Here is a 10,451-nt window from a genome sequence, read left to right as displayed (position 1 = left end):
TTCAAGCGGTTGAGTACCAGATGGAAAAACTGAGTCTCGGGGGGGTTAAGAGACTTGCCCAAGATTACAGGGCTAGTAAACAAACCCACTCCCCTCAACCCGATTCCCCCACAGGGCCTAACCATAAGAGCACTAAAAGGGGGGATTTCAGCTCACTGAGCACAGCACGTCCCAGGGGCTCTCTTGAATCAATTTGCATACTGCACTCAGAAGAGCAGTTAGTTCCTGTTTCTTTAATCCCCAGGATCCCTCTCCCTTGGGCTGGTCGGACAGGACTGAGCCTGCTGGTTGCAGGTAAGGCTGGAGCAGAGAGGGACTTGGGTGATTCAAGTGCCACTAGGTTGGCAATACAGTTGCAGATACTGGCCTAGACAACACTATTCTCTTAAATCACATAAGAATTCAATCATAGATCCACTAGACTCTGCCCATCACAGAAAAGTAAATAACCTCCCCGAGAATTAATTTGGGGGAATTAATCCAAAATGTTCAAGACACGTGGCCTCAGTAGTTATAATAAAAAAAAAAAAAAAAAGCCTAACAGCATAGGAATGAATAAGTAATTTTTGGCTCAAACTTACAAAAGCAGTCATTAAAACTTACATGACAAATTGTGCGTGACAACTTTGAAACAACACAAAATAGACTTTGACAAGCTAAAATTTAAAAAGGAGTCAAAATTATATCTACCATATGGACATAATTATGTTTTTGTTCAAAGCATAGAGAACAACAACAAGAATAATGCACCACAGTGTGAATGGGGGTTGACTCTAGTTGGTGGAAGCAGAATTTATACTGTTTATTTTTCTTCTTATTGACATTTTATGATATTTTTAATGAGCATAGGTTAATTCTCAATGCAAAATATAAATAAGCTTTGTTTTTTTAAAAAAATAAAAAGAACTAGCCTCCTGGAAAGTCCTAGTGCATTTTGGAATTGTTTCTGAGTCTGGCTCAGCCCACCTCCTATTTTCTTCATCGTGCAGCCATGATCCCATGACCCAACAGCCTGGTGGCCTGTGGTAATCAGAGCTGTTAAGTAACTTCCCTGAAATTTTGAGGGTTTTGCCATTTTCCCCACTACCTTATAAAGAGTCTTCAACAGGTTTTTGGCTTCATAAACTATCAGAAATCCATTCTTCCTCCCAGCAGTCCATTTTATTAGAATGATGTGGTGAAACACAGGACCACACAAGCAAGGGCTGGTTTTAATTGTTAACCATTCCCCATTGTGTTTGGTTTCTTTCTGCTCCCTGATGGGCTCCACTAGAACTCTTCTGTAAACTTCTGTTCCTTAAGGACTCCCAATCCAAATAGGGCCGCCTGCGCCCCTCCTCCACATTGTATCCGCCTGCGCCCCTCCTCCACATTGTCACAAGCTTGCATCAACCGATGATGTTTCAGAATCCTTACCTAAGAAGGAAGTGGATGCTAGGTGATCATGGTGAACACAAAAATATCAAAGGATCCTTGTTATTGTCTTCCAGTGATGAGTACATTTTCAAGTTCTATTCCAAATACCTTGGCAGCCATTTTACTCCAGGGAGCCAGAGAGGGGAAAGTCTGTTCTTGCATCATTACCAACAGCTTGGGGAAAACCCGGTCCTTTCACATACAAACAGGGCTGGCTGCATTTGATTGCACAGAGCCAGCCAAATTGGGACTTCTTAACAGCTCATGCCTCTGACAGTTACTCAGCACCACCTCTGAGATTTAGTAGAGAGCAAAAAACACTCCAACAGGCCCCTTTCACACATGGAAGTGTGAAGTACACGTGGTTTTCTGTACCTCCTATCAGCCTTGCTTTGGTGAAGAAGAAGATTCAGTCAAATTCATTTCCATAAAGCAATGCTGCTCTATATGACTCTACAGAAACCACATTAAAGGTATCGAGTGAGGGCTATCTGTATTACTAGAAAGACACTTTGACAAACAGTAGATTTTCAGAGTGTGATAAATGCAATACAAGGCTAGATGAACCCAAGAAGATTAAGAAGAAAAAAAGCTGTAACAGTAGAGGAAGGAGAGGGGCATCTAAGGGAAAACGTAGATCTAGAGATGATAAAGAAAGGAGTGGGGAAAAAAAATAGGGCAAATTTCCATTCTGAAGAAGAAAAAGCACCCACTTTTTACCTCACTTTGGGTCTGCATCTGAGAGTATAAACGGCATTGAGGAGCCCCGAATCTTCCAACAGGACTAAATTCAGTTTTCCACAAGTAGTTTCCTCACCCAGTGCAGGAACCTTCACACCTTCTTTCAGCCTTCCTCTCTTCCACCCACCGATGAAATTAAATGATCTCCAATATTTACATTTTGCATTTACTTCTTTTTAATTTTGACAAAATGAATTAGAACTGAGGAAATTAAAAATGAAATCTGATACAAGGTCAATTGAAGACGTATTTTGCAGAGATTGACAACCACGTTGGTGGTAGTTGCCCCTGCCTCCTCAGTAAGGTTTGCATGATTGTGGCCTTTTCCAGCTCTCACCAGGGAGCCAAACAAACTCAGTAAAAATCAGCACCATTTATTAACACTCTTATTTTACCAGACTATGAGGTAGCCCAAAAGAAGAGTATACATGGCTCCTTCCCTTAAAGAACTGAGAATCTCAAAACTCTGCATACATAAGCCCCAGCTAAGATTTTAAAGGATCTCAGAGCTGGTTTACAGTAAGAAAATGCATATTCATCTGATAATGAAGAAAATATGGAAGGAAGATTAGTTGTAAGAAAACCCTTCAGATACTCCAAGATTTTCTGGTACAAAATGTAATCTATGGGAGCTTGTTAGAAATGTAAAATCTTGGACCCTGCCCCAGATCTCCTGAATCAGAATTAGCATTTTAACAAGATCCCCAGTATAGATACGTGTTTGTTAAAGTCTGAGAGGCACTTCCCTAAGACTTCTCAAGCCCCTTTACACCCCCTGTTCAAATTGAACACAATATGGCTTAAAATGTTGGATAGGTAAGAAAACATAGAGGCAGGTGTAGAGGCAAGATCAACTGTTGGGTTTTTTTGTTTTTGGTTTTTTTTCAAAAAAAAAATGAGGTATTTCAGAAAGTGCAACAAAATTAATCAAACAAGTACAGGAAGAGGGCAAACGGGTTTCAGTTACTGATAAGCTTGATATGAGTCAATTGACTATGGCTACCAAAAAAGAAAAAAAAATTGAAAAGCAAGCAAATACAAAAGCTAAAGACTGCATTAATAGAAGCATGGTATCTGGATCAGGAAGATGACTGCCCTACTCTACCTTACACTGGTCAAGTCTTATCTTAAGTGCATTCAGTTCAAGATATTGCAATTAAGAAAAATAGAGACAAACAAGAACATGTTTACTTGAGAAAAACCATGACAGTGAAATTAAAACCCTGACCTGGGGGAAAAATTGTTGAAGGAATTGGAGTTGGTAAATTCATTTAAGAAAGGTTTTGATGAAAATAAAAAGCTTAAAAATATGGAGGAAAATCATGTGGGGAAAAAACACTTGGTCTGTGGACAAGCATTTGAGAACCATTGGTTAAGATACCTGAGGACAATTCAAACCCCGGAAATTTGTCATTTAGGACATTATTGGATCTCCAAAGCATCTAATGCAAAAACCAACAAGGCAGAGAAGCAGGTATCATTCTCCTCAAATTACAGGAGAGCATGATCAATGATGGAGCCTGGTCTAGAACAAGGGTTTCTGAGCCTTTGTCCAATGTGCTTTCATTACCCAGCCTGCTATGAAATTCCTACCTTGGTAATCATTACAAAAGTAAAGGAAGTAAAAGTGACCCCAAAAATTTATTTTGATTTTTTCTTCTACCTTATGATCCAAATACAGTTGCCACTAGCCTCAAGTGCAATAGTGTACCGACACATGGCTAGTGGAACTGAGAAACTGAAATTTTATTTTTGTTTAACGTAAGTTAATTGAAAAAATAAGTATAATTATTTTATATTAAACTAATATTTAATTCAGTTATTGGAAAACTTTAAGCATGTTTGAGGCATTTTGGATATATAAATTTAGTTTTTCAATATTATGAAATCTAAATATTATTTTCAAGGACAATTTAATATCCTAATTGACATGTTCTATATGTAGGTGGAAAATATGCCCCAGAGAGCAAATATGTACATGAAAGGAGATGCAAAACATTTCAGTATTTTACATATTTATTATATGTTAAAATGTTTTAGATATGTTGAGTTAAACAAAATATATTATTAAAATTAATTTCACCTCTTTCCTTTTACTTTTATAATGTCTTTATTAAAAACTTATAATGATCTGTGTGGCTCACGTTATATTTCTATTAGACATCCCTGTTCTATGTCATTCTGAAAAAGTTTGAAAAGGAACTCAAACCTCTTTCTCCAAGCTGAGGCTGCCAGTAGTTCACTTTTCTATCAAACATGCCTGACTTAAGAGGGAAAGATGCAAACTCTGCTGAGAAGAGCAAGATCTCCAGCATTGCTCCCTCATCACCCCTCCAAGTATTGCAGGGGTTTTAGTAGACCCCTTAGGAATGCATAGTTCCCCTGCTGTAAGACAGTCTCAGACAGCGAAATCTGACATTTCTGGAATGTATTAAATACAGGGACAAATCCCTTCTCATTCCTGCAACTTTATTTCAGGTGAGTGGTGATCCCTTAGGTGGTTCACCTCTTTTGCTGTTGCCCTGTCTCCCATTGGGTGTGACCGATCATAGAGGAGACCATTACCCTGTTCCATCCTCTGCAGGGGAAGCAGTAAAAATCAAGCTACATACACTTGAATGCCAGGAATGAAGTTTCAGAGAGCCTGGTTCTTCCCATCTCCTCCAGACTAAGCCCAAAAGCTCACAATTGGGAATTGTGGTTTGAGAAATAAGCTTGGAATACATCATTCCTTTCCTCTTCCTCTCTACCTGGCTATCTCCTGTTCATCCCAGTAAATTCTTCTTCTTTCAGTAAACATTTCCAAATCCCAACTGCTAAATTTCAGTGTCCTTTCCTCTATTTCCATCATACCCTGTGACTCCTTCTTTCATATTTATCACCACTCTCCACGTCAAAGATCTCCTAGAATCTCCTGAGGTGTATTTCCTCATCATTGCCTGACATTCTTAAGGTAAAGGCCAAAATGCCAAGGACGTCCTGACTTTTGAGAGAATCTGACTAGTTTACGGGCCTAAGGGTAAGCAAGGTGATGGCCTAGAGTACTTAACAGTGCTTCCCAATCCTCACATGCCAATTTCCTGTTTTTTTTTACCATACCTGAGTTCCTCCAGAATTCTTATTAATATATTATTATTATTATTATATATAATATATATATATAATATATATATTATTATATATATTATATATATATAAATATATATATTAATAGCTCATATTAATAGCTCATATTAATAGCTCATATTAATAGCTCATATTAATAGCTCATATTTTTCATTTAAATGTGTTTAAAGAAGAAACTTTACATCACTGTCATAAATGGAAAACTCATATTTTTATATGCATTAAAAGAACAATCAGGGGCTTCCCTGGTGGCGCAGTGGTTAAGAATCCGCCTGCCAATGCAGGGGACACGGGTTCGACCCCTGGTCCACAAAGATCCCACATGCTGCGGAGCAACTAAGCCCATGTGCCACAACTACTGAGCTTGTGCTCTAGAGCCCACGAGCCACAAATATTGAGCCCGTGTGCCACGACTACTGAAGCCCGTGTGCCTAGAGCCCGTGCTCTGCAAGAAGAGAAGCTACTGCAATGAGAAGCCCGTGCACTGCAACGAAGACCCAACACAGCCCAAAATAAATTAATTAATTAATTTTTTTTTAAGTACAAGCAGTCAAAATAAACATTTATCTACTACCACCTAAAATCCTCTCTTCTACCACCAGTGGTATACCCATTACATACAGGAATAATGGTCTAGAACATCATTGGCAGAACAGATGGAAATCTAAAGTGTGGACGTGAACTTCCGAAAATTTCATGGCAAACTAATTTGGCTTAGCAAACCAGGTTTTTCAGAATGAAGACTTTCTCTGAACCACGATCCACGATATGAAGATCCCCTCTCTGGACTCAGAGCCGAGCACAGGATGAGGAATAGGGAAGTACAGGAACCCAGTAAAGTCTAAGAGCATCTCAGTGAGCAGCATACTGAGAGTATTGGCATGGACAAAGATTTTAATGGGGAGGCAACAGGAAGCAAATAGCTGAAGTCTGAAGTTTACTTCGCATGTGCTATGTATCCCAAAGTGGCCGATGGGTCCCTCAAGTGCTATTCTACCTCCTCCGTCAAAGCCTTTATTTAGTGATAGTTTCATAATCCCCCTTAAAGCAGGTTCTGTGGATAAAATAAATTCAGCTTGACTTTTTCTTCTAATTCCTCTTTCTTATTTGGGAATTACTATTTTTAGCAGCACAATTTAGTTTCTCTTTATTCATGCATATGAAATGAAATAAAACTCATCCCTTTGGAAAATGATCTTAAAATTCTAGGACCTCAGATTTTATTAAAATCCCCCAGGTGCATATAATGACTTTAGATGTAGACTACACCATAGTCTTCTGTACATGATCTTATTTCAACCAACTCTCAAATAGGAAAGACAAAACAAAACACTGGTATTAAAAAAAATTAAATTAAATAAACATGGATTTTGCATAATATATCCATAGGGATTTAGACAATTAGGATGGCAAAGAAAAAGAGTTTCTGGTAGCTAAATGGATAAGAAACAAGCAGTTTCCTTCACACCAAGTAAAACTAAGAGTGCTGCAAAGAGGTTATTTTGAAGGCAGATTTCCACGAATTGTCAATCACTCTCGGTTAACAGAAAATTACACCCATATATTCTTAGAAATCTCTCAGTTCCCTCCTTACTGTGTAGTGCTTTGGTGGTAATGTTCCTCTTTGAGGTGGTGTTTGTTAAATACATGTGGCTCGATGTGAAAATGCTAGGGGATTTTTGCATACTTTCCTAGCCTAGATGCACATATGCTCTTAGAAATATTTTGCAGAGATAAATAATGGTTTAACACATGTTCTACATAATCTTTTTTTGCATATAGAAATAATATTTATTAACTTAGGTTGTACTATATATTTAGTCAAACCAAGAGATTAACACAAAAACAAGTAAAATCTTTAGACTCCATTCAGCTTGAATTTCATATTCTGGATAGGACAGGAGACCGTCTTTTGCTTAAAACAAAACAAGAAAGCAAAATAGCTTCAATGACATTTTGTAGGAGAGAGCAGACCTGTGGGGAGCCAAGGCTGAGCCAACCAGGCACTGTGGCTAATCTAACAAATTTGCTGCCCATGTGAGAGCCACCCTGCTCAGCCCCAATGCTGGCTTCTTTGCTATTAAGGATAGGATCCTTGTTATAAAAGTTCAAACAAATTTCCAAAGCCCTCACATCTTCCTTGAGGTGGCAGGTGCACCGCTGGTTTGCAGTACAGGTGGTCCGGGAGCTGAAATCACTCTGTTGTAGCCTTTTGTGCTTTGACAGCATTTTCCAAAATTTTCCTTTTCCACTGTTCATAATCCTGTGTCAGATCTTCATCTTTCTGCGGTTTATGTGGGATCTCTACTACATTCTCTGTTTCCGTTGCTGAAGGTTCAACCACTGTCTTCTTTTTCTTCCATGGTGGAGTAGCTGAATCTCCAGGCTCTCTGTCGATCTGCTGCCCGATCTTCTCTAACTGTTTACAGAGTCGATCAAACATGGCTTTTTTTACACCGGATGTGGCTGCCATTTTATTTTTGTCCACCTTTAGCTTTAGAATCTTGCATGCTGAAAGTAGTGCAGCAGTGGTGAAAAGCGGCCTGGATAAGTCAAGATCCACGTGCTGTGTTTGTGGAAGACTGGACTCATAGCTTTGCAGTACCTTTGAAGCCATGTTCACTGCTTTTGTACAGCTAAACTGTACAGCTAGGTCTCTTATTCCAATATTCGAGTTCAGGCCCAGTAAACACTCAAAAGATTTAAGACAACTCTGATACATCTTCTTGTTCAAACCAGAAAGTTTAATTAAATAAGCCCTGTCCAAGGGGCACTTCATGCAGGAAGCTCAGCACCTCCGGCTCGGCGATGCCCAGGCGCGGGGCTAAACGCCGGATCGGACCATGTTCCATGGCGCGGACAAAGACTACCTACATAATCTTTTTGAATAGTGGAAATATTGCTCTAAAAATTAATAGCGCTTTAGAGGGAAAGGATTATTTTCTTGGTAGAAGAAACTATATATTGACAATAGCTCTTTTCAACATGTATAACTATTCCCTTTTTACTATTTTGCCTGAAACATCTGACAAATATTGCTTTTCTAGGACCCTTTATAAAGTATGAAGGCAATATCAGTTAGCCTCCCAGAAATTAATAAGCAGAGAAAATAATATTTTAATTAACGGTAGGGCCAGTACAAAAATATAACAATTTTTACTATGCACAGAAAAGGAATGATCTATACTATTATTAACTTTTAATGTTAATTGTACTATATTAACATGAACTTTCACATTCTTGCTTTCTACCCTCAGAGACTTTCATATTCATTATCTCCTTTCAGTTTCTATGAAATAAGACAGCAATATTACCCTGAATTTAACTATGAATAAGTGGAAGTCTAGAGAAGTTAAATACTTTTCCCCAAGTTACAAAGCAAGGTAGTAGTTAACTAGGACAAATTCTACCATTTTATCTTATGGTCAAATGAAATTATCAAACTATGGTGCATCTTCATACTGTGTATCAACCTGACAAGTTAGAGTGTCTCCTGCTCCTGCCATTTTTCTTCTTTGGAACCTTATGTATCACTTGAACACAGTCCCAAGAAAACCTCACTAATACTATATTACCTAATAGCATTTATTCAAGCTATGCTGTAAATGATCACCGTGTTGGGCAGTACTTTGAGGGAGATATCATTATTCCCATTTGACTGATGACAAAGCTGAGGCTCAGAGAGCTTAAGTCACGTGTGCACGGTCAGACAGGCAAGAATGGTTAGAGAAGTGCAGTGCTGGAATCTGGCTCCAGCAAACTGCAGAGCCAGCATCTTTGTTCCTCTCCAACACTCCTCAAGTGAGGTCATGGAACTCCAGAGTCATTCTCCAGCAAATGGAATTGTTCAAATGTAGACAGGCTAAGAAACTGACTGAAGCTGGTCTTTATACAAGCTAGAAAATTACTTCGGTGAGTCAAATGAATTGTTATATTACAAAAAGATTATCCAAAAGAATACATCAAGCATTAATTAATGTCTCATAATGTCTTATAAAGAAAAATATTAGCAAGTTGTCATTAACCTCAGAGGTAATCTGAAAAGACCCAAAGTTATCCATAGTGATCACTGTGGTGCAGATCTCCTGAAGACTAACGATCCAAATCCAATTCTATTTGGGCAGGAATGTGCCTTTGTATACATATGTGGTTCCCAATCTGCTGTACTTCTCAGGACTCTGCTCTATTCCTCCCTCTGACTGTTGGACACTATGGCATCACCTCTCCAACTGATGTACAGTGACAGATCATCCCTCTGTCTAATCCCACTCCTATTTGGAATCACACATTCCCTGGATTAGAAAGCATTGTTTAATACTTCGGAGCAGCAAACAATATCAAATTGCATCTGAGAATAAAAAAGTAAGTAAGCAATACTGATTAGAAATAATCATTCTCTTTTGCAACACCTAGCCCATAATTGGTGTTCAGTTAAGTATCTGTGAAGCTGAACCCAATAATATCAAAACAGTTCAAGAGGAAGCTTACCCCAGGGAAGAGAGCCATATGTAAGATCCACAATGGATCATTGAAAATTCGGTGTACTTATGCTTAGAACCATAGAAATGGAGGAAGATTTAAAGACAGTTATATCATGTGAACAACTAAGGCCCAAAGAGATAGACCCAAGGTCACAAAGGTAATTAGTGGCAAAAGTGGGCCATGAACCAACAAGTCTTGGTCACATGCTCTTTCTAAAAACATTGTCATGTAGAAATGTATTTTTAAAATAAACTCAATTGTACTCTCAAATATGTGGTTACTGCAAAGCAGATCTCTAAGTACATGTATGTTTATCACATGCAGATAATTTTTAAATGCTGGATATTCCTAAGCCTGACCTGAGTCAAGAGACCTGGGTTCAAGTCTCAATTTTTTTTTTTTTTTTTTTTTTTTTTTGCGGTACACGGGCCTCTCACTGTTGTGGCCTCTCCCGTTGCGGAGCACAGGCTCCGGACGCGCAGGCTCAGCGGCCATGGCTCACGGGCCCAGCCGCTCTGCGGCATGTGGGATCTTCCTGGACCGGGGCACGAACCTGCGTCACCTGCATCGGCAGGCGGACTCTCAACCACTGTGCCACCAGGGAAGACCAAGTCTCAATTTTTAACTAGCCCCTTGATAGCAAGTCACTTTGCCATGCTGGATATTGGTCTCCTGAACTGTAAAAT

At 39.0% G+C, this 10,451-nt stretch overlaps 1 pseudogene; it reads right to left on the bottom strand.

Moving 5' to 3' along the window:
- Positions 1 to 7,087: 7,087 nt before the first annotated feature.
- LOC132522935 (origin recognition complex subunit 6-like) lies at positions 7,088 to 8,252 on the bottom strand (annotated as a pseudogene).
- Between the last annotated feature and the right edge of the window lie 2,199 nt (positions 8,253 to 10,451).

Source organism: Lagenorhynchus albirostris, chromosome 7, assembly GCF_949774975.1.
Source record: "Lagenorhynchus albirostris chromosome 7, mLagAlb1.1, whole genome shotgun sequence".
NCBI classification, from domain to species: Eukaryota; Metazoa; Chordata; class Mammalia; order Artiodactyla; family Delphinidae; genus Lagenorhynchus; species Lagenorhynchus albirostris.
Note: the sequence above shows the minus strand (reverse complement) of the source record. Positions and strands in the feature narration are given on the sequence as shown.